This window comes from Chelonoidis abingdonii, chromosome 6 (assembly GCF_003597395.2).
Source record: "Chelonoidis abingdonii isolate Lonesome George chromosome 6, CheloAbing_2.0, whole genome shotgun sequence".
Taxonomy (NCBI): Eukaryota; Metazoa; Chordata; order Testudines; family Testudinidae; genus Chelonoidis; species Chelonoidis abingdonii.
In genome coordinates this window covers 81,302,712-81,323,378 of record NC_133774.1, presented here as the reverse complement: position 1 = coordinate 81,323,378, position 20,667 = coordinate 81,302,712, and positions in this window count along the sequence as shown.

Sequence of the window (20,667 nt, the reverse complement as noted above, 5' to 3'; positions counted from 1 at the left end):
ATAGTCATCATTAGAATGGACAAAACTGGAAAGAAAAGTGAATATCCAAGTTTGAAAATAAAATCATTGTAATTATTTTATTAAATGTTAATTCCTTCATTTAAATTGGAAGAATACTTAAGTCTGTGGTAATTGCACATGAGATGCTTAACTGACAAAACAGTTCACTTTCCTACACACACTGGTTGTCCGAATCCTAAACTGGTGTGATGAGGGCTTGTCTACTTGAACATTTAATTCACCACAAGCTGGAGTGTGAATCTGACCCGGCTCTTAACTGTTTCATGTGGACCCTGATGACATGCATTACCAGTTTCTTAATGTGCTTTGTTCTAGTCCTGTTTCAAAGAGGATTAGATCAAAGTGCACTAATTGGTAATGCACGTCAACAATGTCCACAGGAACAGTGTTTGGCACGCTAATATGGTGTAAATTCACACTTCAGCTTGCCATGAACTAAAAGTTAGGGTAGACAAGCCCTGTCAATCTAATTATGCTAATTTACAACAGCTGAGGATCTACCCAACTTACTATTTTAGAATAAAAAGCACTGTTTCAATACCCTTTTCACTCAAGGCTGCATAGAGCCCACCATCAAGAAATGTGATTGCTGAAAAGTGACTAGGAACTCCCTTTTTTTTTTAGCTTTGCAAGATACATGACTTTCTCTTATGCTCAACAGTCAGAACTAAATCTAGCATTCAGATGTAACAGTTATTTTTTTCCTACATAAAAGGACTTCACTGAATTCAATTGGAGTTTGGCCATTCAAGTCAATTGGAGAAGAAAAGCCAATAAATTGTTACTGTAGCTTATTAAATGAGGGTTTCCTACATTTTAAGCAGTATATGCTGTCATAGCTTTTTCCTTGTAACTGATCACATCTATTGTCTTTTATTTTAAAAAACTGTGTTGCTTTTGTCATAACATTCAGTGATACTAAAAATAAATTAATCTGCAACATTTTTTAAATGTGTGTAACCCAAATACATGGCTAAATGCCTCCGCTTTACATAAGCTATTGTTTTGTCACCCTGCTGACTTACTGTCAACTGGGAACCTAGTGTAAATAACATCAGCATTACAGCACACACAAAACACATCAATCCTTTTAATTTGTGTTCTTTAAGTCCTGACATTTTATGATAACTCCTTTTCAGAGTCCTTGTTTCAAACTCTTCTCCTTATGACTGCATTAATGAAGGGTACACTTTGTGTTACCTTATCTCGTTATCACATGTTTATCATTCATTTTCTGTGTAATTACCATCCCAAATAATGCAAACCAACATTAGATGTTACACTTCTAAAAGGTGTCAAGATAAGGTGCCTCGTTCTTTTTGAAGATACAGGCAGCATCTTATTTCTCTCCTTCACCTTAAAGTTTACTCACTGACATTTTGATTTTGATTTTGATTTCCTGTCACCTGAGTCTATTGGAGAACAGCAGGAATAATAAGGCTCCCTACTGTGTGACCATAAGGCTTTCTAGAATCTGAATCTGAATAAAAAGACACTGGATCAGACCCTAAGGGAAGAACCTCATTTGCAGAATTTTTAAGTGAGCTGGGGTTTGTGAATCTCCAAATCAAAGGCCTGGTTTGTGTTTGAGTTTTGATGCTAATACCTCTTGCAGCACTAGTTGTGACCTTGATTTTGTTTTGGTTTTTATGACTGCACCCTTCAGAAGTATAGTGCACCTTTCTACCGCAATGAGGTGTTGGCTGAGTATTGACCCAGAAGGAAGATTACCTACTGCATAGCCAACACTTCATAATGGGCTTTCTTAGTGGCCACCCACTTTTGTTGTTGTAACTGCCATGCAGTGTGAGATACAGTATAAACAATGTGTTCATACAAGTTAATGTATTCTAACAAAAGTCAAAATTTTGGCATTGATACTAAGGTACTGTTGAGATGTGGGGGAGAACTGCACGCCTGGTATTGTTGCAACCTGTCTTGGCCAGCAAAACCATATACAGAAGTGAAGAAGGCTGTTATCTTTGTAAACCAGCCAGAAGAGCTGCAATCAGCTTAAACATTGAAATGCTTTTCAGAACACACAACACTGTAGACTTACAAGTCTGTGATTTCCTGTTGCCTTTCCTGATAACCTACCATCTATGGTATTTCATATGATCAATTTTTGAAGAAATGCTCAATTTTCTAGCTGGGGTGCACATTTAATGGGGCCAAGAGCATGAAGACATCTTTTGGGTAGAGGGAGTAGGAAAGCTCATCAAGGAGCAGGTAGGGCAGTGTTTATATGTGCTGCCTCCACTTTTCCACTCTCCCAATTCCCTTTATTGTGTATATGGGGAAGGCTGCTTTCTGAGCACTGGAGCCTGTCTTCCACCACTGCTACTACTGGGTGGTGGAGATGGTATAGGGTCTGGACGAGTGGCTCCTGCCTGGAAGGGTTGGAAGGTTGCTACTGTTTCCTGTCTAGGTGAGAATCTGTATTGGGTTCCCTGTTTCAGTAATACCCCTCTCAACTGTAATCTAGTTTCTGGATCTCTTTACATGGTCAGGTCTAGGCTGATTGCCAGTTTATGGGGTCTGGAAGGGATTGTTACTCTATGGCACAATTAGCAAATTGTTGTATGGGTATTCACTTTCCACCCAATGCCCTGGAGGTCTGGTCTTGGACTGAATTACAATTGTCACAGATTTGGCAGATCCAGTGCAACTGAGTTAGGCTCTGACTGAGGTCCATGTAGGTCATTACCCTGTCTGGACACTGGTCCTAAGCAAAGCAAAGCTGCCATGATTGCCTCTCTCCTACCTCTTTCATGGAGAAGAGTGGGTTGGGAGTGTTGCTTCCAATCAGACTCCTTGGCAGGCCTTACTGTGTATAGAGGGGCTGTGGCCTTTACACCCGCTGTTAGGTTTATAGTACTCAAGGAATTGGTGCCCATTGAGGTCTGCACTGGAGGAACCCTGCTGGGTAGCTTGGAATAGTGACCCCAGCTGGTTAACAGTTTAAAATTAATTGTGAAGGCCACAACCTTATCATATTATAGTGTGTTTTATTGTTTCTATGTCTATGTCAAAAAGTAGGTTAAAAATAGCATATTTTCTAGGTAAGTCAAGACCCGCTACTATGATCAAGATATTGATGGTAACTAAGCATTGATTTAAGAGCTATTAAAATAGTGTCCATGTGATGAGGTGGACTAAGCCCAGAGGCCCCTGCTGGAGGCTGCAGGGTCCTGCCATACCTGTCCCAGGAAAGGAGCAGTGGAGTCCCCTGAGTGGTCTAGAGAGACAGCACAGGAAGCAGCCAATCGGGGGATGCTGAAAAAGGCTAGCCAATCACAGAGGGCCATATCAAAAGGAGCTGATCTGCAAACCACAGGCAGTTCCTTGCTGGAGCTAGAGGGGTGCAGGTGGTGCACCAAACTGGGCAAAGGGAACTGCAGCATCATGGACAGCTAAGTGCTGGTAGGGACCTGGGAAGCAAGAAAGTGCTCCTGGCTGAGTGCTTGGCCTGAATGCTGAAGGGCTCAGAGCTAAGGGTGAAGCATCAACGAAGGCTGGGGCTGTGGGGAAATGGCCCAGGGAATTGAAAGCAGTTTAGATAAAGGGGCATGGTGGTGTGTGTCTGTTGTTCTTAGGGTCTCTGGGCTGGAATTTGAGGTAGTGGGCAGGCCTGGGTCCCCCACATAGGCCACTGGGGAACTGGCCTGCCATAAATCTGAAGAAGGGGATCTGAACTCCTTAGAGGTCCAGCTAGAGAGCTGGGGCAAGACCAGTCCAGAGAGGGCAAAACTATTGCCTCCAGGCCTGGGAGGAAGCTCTGGAGGTACAGCCTGATACCAGGCCTGGGATTGTTTAAAGACTGCAGAGGAACTTGACCATAAGAGAGTGATTGTAAGAGTTGGGTGCCAGGCCGTTACAGTGCAAATAGCAGGTCTTGCTTCTTGCTTGAACAGAAAACCATCCTACCATTCTACAGCATATGCACTGTTATGAAATACCCAAATTAAGCTATATTCTTGTGATCTGAAACCACAAAGTTTTCAGTAGCTGGGAAGACTTGAAGTAATGAAATAACTCTTGGAACTGAACAAAACGTTCACTTCACTTCACATATAAGCACACATGAATGAGTAAATAGTTAATCTAAATCAATAGCAACTCAATGAAACTGAAAGCAATACTGCAAAAGCAGTAGCAGTCTATAGGAGTCAAGTACAATTTTAAACAAATCTCATGGTGTTTATTTAATGGACATGTTAGAAACATGCCTGAAACATTCCCATAAGTCAGAATGTTCTGTTTTCAGGATGAGATTACTTTCGTGATCCGGGTTGTACATTAGCATCATCTGTGTCTGCTTTGGTATACTAGAATACATTTCACAAGCTCCATATCAGTTTTACATTTCAGGCCTACAAGATTACTTGTTATATCCCTTATTAAATAAAGTTTCCATTCATGCTTGTGCAGTCATATGAAATACTCTCCTTGCTTAATCTCTGTCATGATCTTTGCCAAACTGTGTGGCTGCATATTTTTGTAAGTTGTCACTTGTGAGAATTAAATTGCTCAATGAACTGACACAAACAGCTCAGCTCCTTTCATTTAGTATTGGTGACAATATGAGAGGGGTGCTGGAAGAAGGGGTGGGGGTTGCAGTGGCTTGAATTTCTAATGGACCACTGCAAAAGCTCTGAATGATAATGTAACAGTCTAGGATTTCCCCTCCCTCTCGTTCAGTCTTCAATATCTGTTGACTTTTTTCTCATTCCAGGTCTCGTAAGCAGCTGACAAATGAAAGTATATATGTCTGGCTGCTGTTTTACATGTCAAAGTAACTTAAACAAAACAAAAAAATCAAAGATAGAGGGTGAGACTCAGTTGATTAAAATGAGGTTACTATAAAGTACTGCAAAGAGCTTGCAACAGCTCTTATGAAAACCGTCAAACATACAAGTTTTTATTTCTGTTTCCCTGATGAAACTGAAAAGAACACTTAGCTAAATTTGTTATTGTTGCAGTATGTCTTCTGTATAAAGTGTGGTATAAAATTCAGAATGTACCTGCTAGTTGACAGTCCTATGGAAAGCAAATACATACATAAATATTGTTGTTACTTTCATGTGAATCGTTAATTGAAGATTCAGTACTTTACAAATAATAGAAATATTAAGCTGTGTGTAATTCTTATGTCTGACCTCTTGCAGACATATCTGGGATGAAACATAGCCAGCATTTAACAGTAACATCATAAACACTTTACTTTAAAAAAAAAAAGTGAAGAATCATGGGTAAAACTGAAATTCCAGGGGCTATAGTTTAATATATTGCAAATATCCAAGATAAAAATCGACCAGGACACTGAGGCTAACCCATCCACCCCTGCCAAAACTGCCATGGGATATTTTGTGACCCAGTTAGTCAGGACATTGGTTTTACACCACTCCAGAAAATCACACTTGCAACTGCATGGTGTTCCCTAGCTGCTAAGATACTGGTTTAATGCGCAGTATTAGTTCAACAAAGATAGGAGGAAGACCTACGCCCACTGAATTACCATTCCCATTTCCTGAAGTACCTACTGATTTCCGTGTGTGTGTGTGTATGGGGGGAGGGAGGGGCCTTCTGTCCCAGTCCAACAATTCTTAAATTGGGAGATCTGACAAGATCACAGTACAAACCGGCATGGCTGCATGTACTCCTTTGGATCATTTTAACGGCTTACACCATAATTTGGAAACAAATGTTTGTTTTGATTTTTAATAGAGGGAGAACATAAGAAAGAACCAAAGCAGACTGTATCTCTTGCTGTCATAGTATTTTATCAGGCTTATTGCAAAACTAATAATGCTGCAGCAGTCTCATTGCTAAGCATATCAATGCACAATCACATTAGATCCAACTGTTTTTCCATTGGGGAAAAAAAGACGTGTTTCATTTTGCCACAGGCTAACATTGATTCAGCTTGAGGAAACATTGAACATTTTCAGTTATACAGCAAAGTTTAGGTACTGCTCAGATACTTCCCTGGCTCCTTACTCACCTCTGGGCCAAACTCAAATTCCTAGACCTAATCTACTATTATTTATTTGTATTGCACTATTGATGAGACCTCTCCACAAATTGGGCCTCCATTGTGCTGTACATACATTGTTGAAGACTGTCTCTGCCCCAATGAATTTGAAGTGTAAATAGATGAGGAAAAAGGGGTGGGAGAAAGGAGGTATTAATCCCATTTTAAAGATGGAGAATAGAGACTCAAAGTACATGACCTATCAGTACAGCTGTGCTCCACAGACCTGATGCATCTGACGAAGCTAGGATTTAGATTATTGAGGAGTAGGGCATTCTTCAGTCTTTCTTGGTGAGGGTCTTAGATCCTGGCAATGGAGCTTGCTAACACAGATCATCTGGAACCCTAGACTGACTAATCAGATAAAGATGCATGGCTGACTTTTTGCCCCCAGTAACTGCACGTTCCCATGCCCAATGTCCCATGGGAATCAGGAGACTTAATAATGTCTTAAATATACTGATATCTGCAGTGTTGTAGCTGTGTTGGTCCCAGGATATTAGAGAAACATTAGAGTGAAGTAATATCTTTACTGGACCAACTTCTATAGGTTGATATTGTTATGTAGTGTCCTTGTGGTGGCTTCTGTTGGTGCTGTACAAGTGAGAGGCATTGTACAAATCTGATTAGATACCCACACAGCTTCTAGCCCTTACAAATCCATGGAAAGACTCCTGTGACCAAAAAAAGTCTGAGATTTGTCACTGAGCATGAATAACTTTTCTGACATGAACATATCAGTTCCGTTTAGGTGAACCATACAGACTGAGAGCAAGATGAAACTGGAACTGCTGTGCCCTTTTCAGTGATCAAAACTTTGTAACAGTAATGTGAATGGCCAGCACTTTTCAACCTACCTCGAGACCTCTAGATAGACTTGTGTAGTGCTGAGGAGGAGCTGGTGCTTGTGGTAACTGTAGGTACCAATGACATAGGGAAGGATAGGAGAGAGGTCCTGGAGGCCAAATTTAGGCTGCTAGGTGAGAGATTGAAGTCCAGAACCTTCATGGTAGCATTCTCTGAGATACTCCTAGTTTCACGTGCAGGGCCAGTTAGCCAGGCAGAACTGCAGAGTCTCAATGCATGGATGAGACAACAGTGTAGGGAGGAGGGGTTTAGATTTATTAGGAACTGGGAAAATTTGGGAAAGGGGGAACCTATACAGGAAAGCCTAAACCAAAATGGAACCAGATTGCTGACACTTAACATTAAAAAAGTCATAAAGCAGTTTTTAAACTAACGGCTGGGGGAACGCTGACAGATGCAGAGAAGCACATGGTTCAGTCATCCCTTAGGGGAGGATCTATTGATAGAGAATCTCTATGTCCTAGAGAGGACGAGAGGATGGAAAACGATAAAATACAGGTTGGTATGAGCAGAAACAGTAAAATAAGAGTCCCACTATAGCTGGACTGCTTGATAATAGTGACCATATTATAATTAAATTTAATATCCCTGTGGGAGAAAAAAACACCACAGCGTCCCAACACTGTGGCATTTAATTTCAGAAAAGGGAACTACACAAAAATGAGGAGGTTAGTGAAACAGAAATTAAAGGGTCCAGTGCCAAAAAGGAAATCTCTGCAAGCTGCGTGGAAACTTTTTAAAGACACTATAAGAGGCTCAACTTAAGTGTATCCCCCAAATTAAAAAACATAGTAAAAGAACCAAAAAAGAGCCACCATGGCTAAACAACAAAGTAAAAAGCGTGAGAGGCAAAAAAGCATCCTTTAAAAAGTAAAGTTAAATCCTAGTGAGGAAAATAGGAAGGAGCATAAACACTGGCTAATGAAGTGTAAAAATACTATTAGGAAGGTGAAAAAAGAATTTGAGGAACAGTTAGCCAAAGACTCAAAATGTAATAGCAAAATCATTTTTAAGTACATCAGAAGCAGGAAGCCTTCTAAACAACCAGTGGGGCCACTGGACGATCGAGGTGCTAAAGGAGCACTCAAGGACAATAAGGCCATTGTAGAGAAAATAAATGAATTCTTTGCATTGGTCTTCATGACTGAAGATGAGGGAGATTCACAAACCTGAGCCATTCTTTTTAGGAGACAGATCTGAGGAACTGTCCCAGATTGAGAAGTCATTAGAGGAGGTCTTGGAACAAATTCATAAATTTAACAGCAATACGTCACCAGGCCCAGATGGTATTCACCCAAGAGTTCTGAAGGAACTCAAATGTGAAATTTCAAAACTACTAACTGTAGTCTGTAACCTATCATTTAAATCAGCTTCTGTACCAGATGGCTGGAAGATAGTTAATGTGATGCCATTTTTAAAAAAGGGCTCCAGAGGTGATCCTGGCAATTACAGGCCTCAAGTATCAGAGTCAGTACTGGGCAAACTGGTTGAAACTATAATAAAGAACAATATTGTCAGACATATAGATGAACATAATTTGTTGAGGAAGAGTCAACATGTTTTAGTAAAGGGAAATCATGCCTCACCAATCTACTAGAATTCTTTGAGGGGGGTCAACAAGCATGTGGACCAAGGGGATCCAGTGGATATAGTGTACTTAGATTTTCAGAAAGCCTTTGACAAGGTCCCTCACCAAAGGCTCTTATGCAAAGTAAGCTGCCATGGGATAAGAGGAAGGTCCTCTCATGGATTGGTAACTGGTTAAAAGATAGGAAACAAGGGTAGGTATAAATGGTCAGTTTTTCAGAATGGAGAGAGAGGTAAATAGTGGTGTCCCCCAGGGGTCTGTTCTGGACCAGTCCTATTCAACATATTCATAAATGATCTGGAAAAAGGGGTAAACAGTGAGGTGGCAAAATTTGCAGATGATACAAAATTACTAAAGATAGTTAAGACCCAGGCAGACTGCGAAGAGCTACAAAAGGATCTCTCAAAACTGGGTGACTGGGCAACAAAATGGCAGATGAAATTTAATGTTGATAAATGCAAAGTAATGCACATTGGAAAACATAATCCCAACTATACATATAAAATGATGGGGTCTAAATTAGCTGTTACCACTCAAGAAAAGAGATCTTGGGAGTCATTGTGGATAGTTCTCTGAAAACATCCACTCAATGTGCAGTGGCAGTCAAAAAAGCTGAACAGAATGCTGGGAATAATTAAGAAAGGGATAGATAATAGGACAGAAAATATCATGTTGCTCTACATAAATCCATGGTATGCTGACATCTTGAATACTGTGTGCAGATGTGGTCACCCCATCTCAAAAAAGATGTATTGGAATTGGAAAAGGTTCAGAAAAGGGCAACAAAAATTATTAGGGCTATGGAATGGCTTCTGTATGAGGAGAGATTAATAAGAAACTTTTTTCAGCTTGAAAAAGAGATGGCTAAGGGGAGATATGATAGAGGTCTATAAAATCATGACTGGTGTAGAGAAAGTAGATAAGGAAGTGGTTTTTTTATTACTTCTCATAACACAAGAACAAGGGGGTCACCAAATGAAATTAATAGGCAGGAGGCTTAAAACAAAGAAAAGGAAATATTTCTTCACACAACGCATAGTTAAGCTGTGGAACTCCTTGCCAGAGGATGTTGTGAAGACCAAGCCCATAAGTGTTCAAATAAAAACTAGATAAATTCATGGAGGCTAAATCCATCGATGGCTATTAGCCAGAATGAGCAGGGATGGTGTTCCTAACCTCTGTTTGCCAGAAGCTGGGAATGAATGACAGGGGATAAATCACTTGATTACCTGTTCTGTTCATTCCCTCCAGACTACCTGGCACTGGCCACTGTCGGAAGACAGGATACTGGGCTAGATGGACCTTTGGTTTGACCTAGTAGGGCCGTTCTTATATAATGCACTTCCCTTCAGAAACGAGTGTGTACCTTGTAATTGCTGAAAGACCTAAACTTTGAAAATCTACTACAGAAAACATTGATTGGCTCAGTTTTTAAAAAAGAGAACTGAGAGTTAAAATGAGCATTACTCAAAGTAACTCTAAAATATTATAACTTATTTGTAAAGAAAGCAACCTACTGTATATGTTCTGAATCTTTGTCCAGAAAGTGATTTATAATCAAATTCTTAATGTTTATTGAAAGTGCCTGACTGTTTCCCTCTTCAATTTATGAGCTGTAAAAATAAGGTTAATGATGCTAATTTTAGGGTTGTTATGATACACAAGTTTAAGAAGCCCTCTTGCTGTGACAAGCAAAGGACTGCCTTCAACAGATCTCTAATATATACTTTGCATCATTAATCTTCTTTATTTGTTCCGGATCATCAGAAACCTAGTTTAGGTGTGATATACAAGGAAAAATCTGATATAAGTCTATTGAGGTCAATTCCAGTCTATCATACTCTAATGCTCTGATCTGGGAAATCCTGTTCTGGATTCATTTAGTATGAAAAGTCATGTTTAGCTCCATGTTGCGGTACATCTAGTCTGTGTCCATCTGATCTGGACAAAAATGTTTTTGTGGGAGAAGAGCTCGGAAGAGTAAGGTTCATTAGAGATGAATGTGTTGATCAAACTCAAGCCAATTCTGGTTCACCAGTGCTTTAGCCAGAAATTCTTATTTCTTGTCCATTTGAAAGTTAAAAAATATAAGCCCAAATTTTCAAAAATGACTAGTAATTTCTGGCTTATTTGGGTGCCAAACCTGAGACGTCTTAAAAGTGTCTGGGTTTCATAAGTATGAATGCTCAACTTTCTGAAAATCAGGCTGCTACAAGATACCCGTAGTTGGGCACTTTTTTGAAAACTGTAGGTCCCATGATAAAATTCTCAAAAGCTTCTAATGGACTTAGCATCCCAATTCCAACTGAAAATCAACAGACTTAAGAGCTTTAGAAAATTTTACCCCAATTGCGTTCAGCTTAAGTTAAATTAGTATTTGTTTGCATAAATTAAGAAAAGACACAGACTGACAAACTAAACGTGTATTATCAATTAATGTGTATTAACAAGAAATACTGCACAGCTGAAACAGAAGAGAGAGGAAGCAGATGTAAGTACCAAGAGAAACAAGAGGGGGGATAGGCAAGAGCATGTTTGACATTGATCTCAGGCTTGCTCAGAAGAGCCTTTATGGTAGGGAAGCACAAAAACACTTACTCCTCTTTTTTAAAAGGAAATTTGGTCGGATGGGGATGAAATTTAGATTATAGTACTTAAAAATGATGGCAATGACTAGTTAGACTCATTTACATATGCATTCCACTATTCATACAGTTTGTATGTTCAGTTAGTAGCCATCTTTACATGTAAAAAGTCACTATACTCATTGCAATTTCAGCCTTATCTCTAAACTACAAGATACACCAATGAAGTCTTTCACCATGCAGATCACAGGCTATGTAAATTCTATAATTATTGGTGAGGTATATATTGAAAAACTGCATTAGTCTGTCATATGATTCAGAACTAGGTTTTTATGTGACATAAGCAATTAATTTTCACCTGTCAATATTTCTGTTAACTAGATGAACTTGAATATAATATTTATGTAAATTATCTTGAGACTATTTCCATGTTTCAAGGTGCATTTAATCATTTTAGCTGTAACATTCTTGATATGTATGAGTGTTTTGCTGTATTTACTATAGAAACTTTAACTGCAAGTTAATTAGTTTTTTTTGTTTTTATTTAAAAAGAAATCTGAGCATGGAGACTTAAAATTGGCTTGGCACAAGAAAATTTGTGCTGAGCATATCAGATTTTCTAATCAGAAGGCCTTTAGGAGTTCATGCATAAATCTTAAAATACTGAGGGTGAAATTTACCCCTATGCAGAAGGACCAGCACAAGACGTATGCACTACTTACGTTGCTGGGTCATAAAGTTTTATATTCAGGAGTTCTAAAAAAGACTAGAGTTGATGTGCAGGTGGGCAGTACTGTTGCTGTGACCAAGCATTCATAGGAATGTGTAGAGGTAAACTGGCTTAGAGGTAAGTCAGTAAACTCTTCAAGGTTTGTGTGTATAAAGCTTTAATCCTGAAGTGCTCAAATGATTGAGCTCTGTGCCAATTTGCTTGTAGAAAAACTTAATTTTTAAGGACTCACTAGGAGCTGCTGACCTCTTCAGACATTTCAGTGCCTCCCTGGTATTTCAGTCAACGGCAACAGGAAGCTACAGCCAAGATGTGCAAATCCTGAAAAGGCTCTTTTTGCTGATGAAGATTAAAATCTTTAGTTTTAATCAGTCATCTTTACAGCTAGTGTACATGAGTGCCTGGTTTTTGTTTTTTAGTTGTCTGCTTCACAAAAAACACATTGACACTTAGCATTAATTGGCAAAAAGGCCAAGGACTGAATGAGCATGGAAAGTGAACTATCCTTCCACATCAGGTCACTGTTGAACTATATTGGCTGGGATCGTGAGAGGGATGAGTTACTGCAGCCTATGCTGTCTGTGGATACTTAAATTTCTAGCTGTTAGCTGGATGTTTTCCACAACTGCAAGCATCAAATTAACAGTGCACAACAGTCACTTATGAAGCGTGATTTTACTAATGAATAGTGCTTGAACAGAAGACTAGAAAAATGAGGATAAGTCTGTGGAACACATGCTTTTTGAAGTTGACTGTTTCTTACTAGAATATACTACTTTCCATGTTTGTGGGATACTTTAATTCTGAGTCCCTGTTTTCAGGGGCTTCAGTGGCTTGCTTCTATAATCTTAATTCTGAATGTCCCAACTTCTTCTGTGCCAGTGAATCTCATCCTTACTGTTGTAATGAGACAGGTTTTTGTGTTGAACTTGGTAGTAATGCCTATGTCAGGATTCATGAAGCGTTGCTTCAAAATTTCAACATACTTTAAAGTTAAATGTCTCTTCACCTGCATGTATTTTACAAGAAGAATTCCCTCCCCTCCTTTACTGAGAGAATATTTTATATTGTGTAGAGGTTCCAATAGATGAACTGCAAGATAATGTGAAATAACAAAATACTTTTCAGCCATCTACACTGTGGGATTTGTTATGCTCAATACAACTTAAATCTAATTTCATTTGCTCTGACATCCAGTCTGCCTCAGTTTTCAGATGCACACAGTTCTCGGGTTTTTTTTACTCCACTAGTTTGGAAAACTGACATTATCTGCTTGTAATGGACATGTATAACAAGAATCCCTCTGTCATGAAACTATGTACATTTGGAATACACCATTAAAGAAATGTAACACTTAAATCTACCTTGCCAATGTCTGTAGAGAATAGAATTAACATGACCCGAGTGCTTCTGTGCTTATCCATTTCCGCACAGCATTTTTAGAAACATAATAATGACATTCAGATGTATACAAGCAGAACATGATATAGCAAAATGACTGTGCTGTATCAGTGGTACAACCGGGACACCGAGCTCTTTATATTTGCTTTTTTCTTTTTCTTTTTAAAAGGCTGGTTTCTTTGGAAACATTTCTTCTGATTATTAATGGAGTTTGATTTGAGTTTTACCTTATCTCTATGCCAAGAACGAAGGTACTCAAATTAACACACATTTCCATACTAGCTGTTTGCTGCTTCTTCCAGACGTTGATCTTTCTTTTAGTTTATCGCATTAATACCCATTCATTGCTGCAAGTAGAAGCCACCTGTGCTGAAGCCTGAATTCATATCAACATCTATCTTAAGGTTTTATAGTGCCACCTGTCACTGTAGTATCTGAGTACCTTCCTTTTAAAGACCTGAAGAAAATACAGTCGCTGAAAAGTCTTCCTCTGAGAGAGAACTCTAAGTATTTTGGCTAGTTTTAAGTACAGCCAACAGAGGTCTTCAAAATCTTGAAACAATATAAACACTTTTTAAAAACATCAAATTTTCACAAATAAAAATGATAAATGTAGGGGCTGGTCTAAACCTAGCATGCTTGCCTGCATAAAACTAACAGGAAGTAGCCTCTAATGTGTTTTAGCTAGGTGCTGCTTTGTTTAATTCATTATGAACCAGAAGTCTTACTAACATAGGCAGCCATCCCTGATGATGTGGTCCATTAAGCTGTACAGTCATGTTCTGCTTGTATACATCTGAACGTCATTATTATGTTTCCAAAAATGCTGTGCTGGTAGATGATTACCAGATCCAGTCAGTTTTACAATGCCGTTCATATTCTAGATATCTCAGAATATTTTTCAAAGCAATTGTTAGTGCAATGACTGGCTACATTTACTTATACAATGTTAAGAATTCAGTGTATGTGTATGACCATGTAGTTTTAGTTAATCAAATCTACTTGAAAATGTTGGACAGGAAACTAGGACTATCCGCTCGTCTTTTAGAAAAATGACATAGAATTTCTTTCAGACGAGCAGCCACAGAGACAGTCAAATGGAACCTCTGTTGCCTAAAACATCTTCTCTGAAGACAAAAGCACTGTTCCTGTATATGAGAGTTTTGTTAAATTTCCCCAGATGAGATGTCCATTTTCATTAATTTCAGGGACTCTTTACATATTAGGGCCAATTCCTGCTCCTACTGATGTCAGTGGGAGTTTGGCTGTTGACTTGGATGGGAGCAGCAGAAGGCCTTTAGTAATGAAGCATGCCTAGGATTGCATATACCCTTTACAAATTACAGTGACTCCCAAATCCCAGGAATGTAAATACTAAAAAATAGAAAAGGAACTACAACTAAGAAATAAACAAGCTGAGCTCCATCTTCTCACTGTACAACACTTGTGAAATGGATCTAATATTGTTCTTGTTCCTTTTCACCAAACCCTCATAACATCTCTTAAATCATCTTCTTTCTCAACTGTGCTGTAGTTCTGAATAGTTCACAATCAGATTCTGAATTCTCTATGTAAATCATGCCAAATACCATTAGCTGATATCCTTGAATTGGTTATGCCTGGCCTTAGGGCCACTAAAAGATAGGATGAGGCACTCAGCTGTCTTCTTTTGTAATAACTGGTACTTTAAGGACTAACAGCCAGACAATAAATAAAACTTTCAGATTTGCACTGAGATTCTAAGACTAAAAACAAGTAAGCATTTGCTTGCAGGTAAACACAGTCTAGAGTAGAAAAGTGGACATTACTGCAGAAAAAGGAACTATAAAAAACCAGTTAGAGACATGAAGTGTGGGTGTAACTTACCTGTGTGTACCTACTTTCAGCTTGTACAATAATACTGAAGATTTCCTCTCTATCACCATTCCCTCTGAAAAGATGTGGAAAGTAAGGTGGGAGTTCAATACCTGTTAGCATTACAAGAACAATAATTGAGGATATTTACCACTTCAGTGATGTATGCTTCATGTGGCAGAGGGAGGGAAATCTACTTGTGCCATTGGAGAGTAAGTAAATTTAGTGTGGGTTATCACTAAGCAGCTGATTGAGTTACTATTGCTGATGCCAAATATCTTTTATGTATGCATCAGCAGTGAAGTAGATCTTATAGAAATCTTTCATTTTAATTTGACAAACATTTAGAAGGACCTTAGCAGTTCAGATACTGTTCTGTAGGAGGGTACTATGGAAAGGAGAGATTTCTTTCCTTTCATTCAGAATAAACATTTTATTTAAAAAAAATATACATATACGCGCACACATGTACGTATATACATCTGCTTTGAGATTTTATTTGTTCCCTCTTCAGCACTCTGAAAATATTACTGGCATAGCAGCTGCTTCAATGTTTCTTTAATGAGAAGGAAGAGCTGATGGACTACAGTTTATCTGGAAAATAACTTTCATTCCATTTGAGTGTGTTGCTTTTTATGCCCAAATTGTGTTTTTAATTAACTGTGACCTAGAGATTTAGCTGGTAAAATTTATTCAGATAAGCTGCAAAAAAACCAACAAACTGCAGGATTGACTAACATTTTTTTTTCCTATCTTTCCTATCTCCCACACTTTCCCCTTAACTATATCCTTCTGTTAACAATAAAGAAAACAATCTTTTTTTTTAAAACCAAGAAAGAAAAAGTAAGCTTTCCCACAGTGATAAAAATGTTGTTGATTTTGCTGGCAAAGTAATTCACCAGTGGCTCATTTCCATCAGCTTTTATTTCACAGCAATTGTAAAATAAACCACTCGTAGCACATGCTGTTAATATCTAGTCCCTGGGGTGTAACTGCTGTTACACAGTATGGGTCGTGTGCTAGCTAAAGTGTGCATTAAAAAGGTAGAAATTAATAGTACTAGCACTGATTCTAAGCTAAATGGTATTCAATGGGCAATGTAATTCCTTTAATGGCCCCGTACCAATATATTGTCTTGCAGGTTCCTTTTAATTTCTGATTTTCTATGCTAACAAAAGTAAACTAAAAAAAGAATTTGCTTGTCACTATAAGGTGTGTAGACAAGATATTTAGGACAGAGCTGCAAAGGGTTGGTTGTCCCTTTTTTTTTTGCTTTTTACATACATGCTTGCTTCAGTTTTCAGTGATGTGCTACAATAAAGCTGTACCATACAGGAGAGGATTAGTACTTTGCATGTTGTTTAGCAAGGGCTAACTTGTACTTACTTACCTTGCTCATGCTACTAATCCTAATAATTCAGTGGAACATCTTGTGTGAGTAGGATTTGGCCCTAAATCTACGTCTCTCAATTTGTAAATGTACAAGAAGCTTCGTAGTTATCTTCTTCTCAAAGGAAGTTTTAGTTAGATGATAAGAAATAAAACAAGATGGAATTTTTTTTGGTTTTCCATATTTTGAGGGGGGGGAATTATCATTAATTAGTCATATCTAGCAGCTTCCTCCCCCCCGACTTTTAATTTGACGATTATGTTCTGATTCTATTTTTCACTCTACTCCTTAGGTTCCTTTATTTTTAGTCTTTATAATATAGACAGCTATGGAGCCTAATGGGAAGAGATGAGAAATGGAGAGGTAGGGAATCAAAACAAGGGATATGTATGTGAAGCTGTTTTTCTTGTTGCACTTGCATAAATTGAAAACTGAGGATACTTTTCCAGGGGAGGGAACTCCAATTATTAGGAAGAGACAGCTAATAGTTGTGGAGAATTAATTATTAGAAACATAGATAGCTGGGTTTGTGATGCCTGGGAGAACCTTGCCTGCCTGGTGCGAAGGCTGTGGCTATCTGGAGACATCTAGATAGACTTATGTGTAATGTTGGGGAGGAACCAGTGGTTGTGGTACATGTAGGTACCAATGACAGAGGGAAGGGATAGGGGAGAGGTCCTGGAGGCCAAGTTTAGGCTGCTAGGTAAGAAATTGAAGTCCAGAATCTCCATGGTAGCATTATCTGAAATGCTTCCAGTTCCTCGCACAGGGCCAATTAGGCAGAACTGCAGGGTCTCAATGTGTGGATGAGACGATGGTGCAGAGAGGAGGGGTTTACGTTCATTAGGAACTGGGGAAACTTTTTGGGAAAGGGGAAGCCTATACAGGCTAAATCAACATGGAACCAGGTTGCTGGCACTTAAAATTAAAATTAAAAAGGTCGTAGGGCAGTTTTAAAACTAAGGGATGGGGGAAAGCCAACAGGTACGGAGGAGCACGTGGTTCAGACAGAGACATCCCTTTGGAGAGGATTTATTAATGGAAATTCTCTGTCCTAGTAAGGAGGAGAGGACAGAAGATAAAATACAGGTAGGATCTGATGATAAAGTTAAATGACAAAGTCCCATTCAACTACATCATTTAATGGCAGACAGCTAAAGAGTTACAAGCTTTTAAAGTGCTCATATACAAATGCTAGCAGTCTACAAGATGGGTGAACTAGAGTGCCTCATATTAAATGAGTATATTAATATAATAGTCATCAAAGAAACTTAGTGGGATGAGGATAATGAATGAGACACAGTAATAGCAGGGTACAAAATATATCAAAAGGCCAGAACAGGTCATGCTGGTGGGTCAGTGGCACTATATGTGAAAGAAAGTGTAGAATCAAATGACTTAAAAATCTTAAATGAACCAAACTGTACCACAGAATCTCTATGGAGAGTAATTCCATGCTAGCAGAAGGAATATATTATTGACCACCTGACCAAGATGGTGATAGTGACTATGAAATGCTCACGGAGATTAGAGAGGCTATAAAAATAAAAAACTCAATAATAATGGGGAATTTCAACTGTCCCCATATTGATTGGGTACCTGTCATCTCACGACAGGATGCAGAGATAAAGTTTCTTGATACCTTAAATAGCGGCTTTTGGGAGTCATTGTGGATAGTTCTCTGAAAACATCCAATCAATATGCAGTGGCAGTCAAAAAAGTGAACAGAATGTTGGGAATCATTAAGAAAGAGATCAATAATAATACAGAAAATATCGTATTGCCTCTATATAAATCCACGGTATGTCTACATCTTGAATACTGCGTGAACAGATAGGTTGGAAATGGAAAAAGTTCAGAAAAGGGCAACAAAAATGATTAGGAGTATGGAATGGCTGTCATATGAGGAGAGATTAATAAAAGCTGAGACTTTTCAGCTCAGAAAAGAGATGACTAATGGGGGAATATGATAGAGGTCTATAAACTCATGACTGGTGTGAAGAATGTAAATATGAAAGTGTTATTTGCTCCTCATAACACAAGAAGTAGAGGTCACCAAAGGAAACTAATATGCATCAAGTTTAAAACAAACAAAAGGAAGTATTTTTTTTTCACACAATACGTAGTTAAGCTGTGGAACTCCTTGACAGAGGATGTTGTGAGGGCCAAGACTATAACAGGGTTAAAAAAAAAAAAACCTAGATAAATTCATGGACAATATGTGCATCAATAGCTGTTAGCCAGGATGGGCAAGGATGGTGTCCCTAGCCTCTATTTGCCAGAAGCTGGAAATGGGTAATAGGGGATGGGTCACTTGGTTGTTATCTGTTCTATTCATTTCCTCTGGGGCACCTGGTATTGGCCACTGTCAGAAGACAGGATACTTGGCTAGATAGACCTTTGGTCTGATCCAGTATGACCATTCTTATGTTATGATTTCAGAGGAAGTGGAGACGCTCATCAGCACTTTGCATATCTTTGACAGTCTCAGGGATTTGTATTTTATTGTCAGAATATATTCAAACTCTTTCCAAAAGTATAAAATACCAAATCTAGCTCTTAGGGTAGGCAATAGCAAGACTCCCATTGATTTCCATTTGTGGGAGGACTGGGCCCAAAATAAATGGAACAGTAGTCTGCAGCTTGCTGTCTGTGAATAGAATCTCTCACTCCTACTCGGATGGTATCCCATGATGTAACATCAGAGCAGCTGAGCCAGCTTGCAAGGGTTAATAAACTCTCTACTACTCTACCTCTACTCTAACAGTAGATTTCTTCCCTCTGGGGCAAAGGAGGAAGCAGGAAATAATCTGCCCTGTGTAAGGGGCAACACGGCTAGAGTAGACTAGACTAGATCATCAGATATAAAATCTGCAAGCAAAAGTATGTTCCCAGGACATGGATAATGGGAATTTAGGCATGCTGAAGCAAAATATCACAATATATTAGTTGGACTCCAGATGATTATAGTACATTGTATTTTGCATATTATTATTACTTGGCAGATACTCCTACATTTACCCCTTTAGAGAGTTTCATGAAAGAAACACTTTTTTAATCTGTAGATATTTCTCATGACCAACATATATTGTCATAGTATTGCACGTGTAACCCCCATTTCTTCTTCTTTCTTTCATGGTGTTTAGCCAAAAGCACTAATTGCTGCTGTTTGTACTAGCTCTCTGAGAAGGTGGCAGTATAAAGCCTTGAGTGATTTCAAAGAAGTAGTTGCTATTTCAGCACACTAGAGGGATGCAGGAAATTGTTAACCATGCTCAGTAATTGTGTAAAAGCTGATATGGAAGGCCTCATTAAGTGCAGACATTTCTGCATATACATACATAGCCTCATCCTTAGAAGCTGGAAGCTCATGATCAGTCATTAGTGAGTTCTGTCAGGGGTACAAAACTGGCAGCTATTTTGAGCAGCAGTCAGATCCAGCCCAGCCATGTAGGGAGAAGATAGAGCTGCCAGGGGTAACCCTGACTGATCTGTGGGTGGCTCTCAGTACTGTTTCTGACTTGGGCAAAATTACAGGAGAGATTGAGACCGAGGGAGGAGGACATCACATAGGAGGAACTGCAGGCTGGAGGCCAAATGTCTTCATGAGGTGTATTCACACAGACTGTGTGAGAGCCCAACAGCTACAGTAATTGTCAAGTGTTCTTATTTGAATTGCAAGTGTGCTCAGTTGTGTGGGTGCTGAAATAATTGGCAGCACAACTAAATATTTTATTTGTCAATATACTACCCAGGATAAGCTGACATGAAAGCAGATCTGATTGTCAGAAGTCCCAATCTCTGTATGTATTTTGCAAGAGGACACACACACACACACCTGCAAAATACATACAGAGATTGAGACTTCTGACAATCAGATCTTCTGCTTTCATGTCGGCTCATCCTGGGTAGTATATTGACAAAATATTTAGTTGCACTACATAACCAATTATTAATATAGGGTTGTAGGCCTTGTGTATTTTTTAAAAGGAAAATAAATCTATATTGACGTTAGTCTAGTGAGAGTGCATTTTAATTTCTTTGCTGTAAAGGCTTATCTTTGTAGGGTTACTCATAAAAAGGAATTTGAAATAATTGTGTGCATAATTGTCTTATGGTAAAGACTGGTACTGGATTCCTAAGAAAAGAAAGAGTGAATCATATTATAACTTCCACTTTTAGTATTTGGAGAGAGTC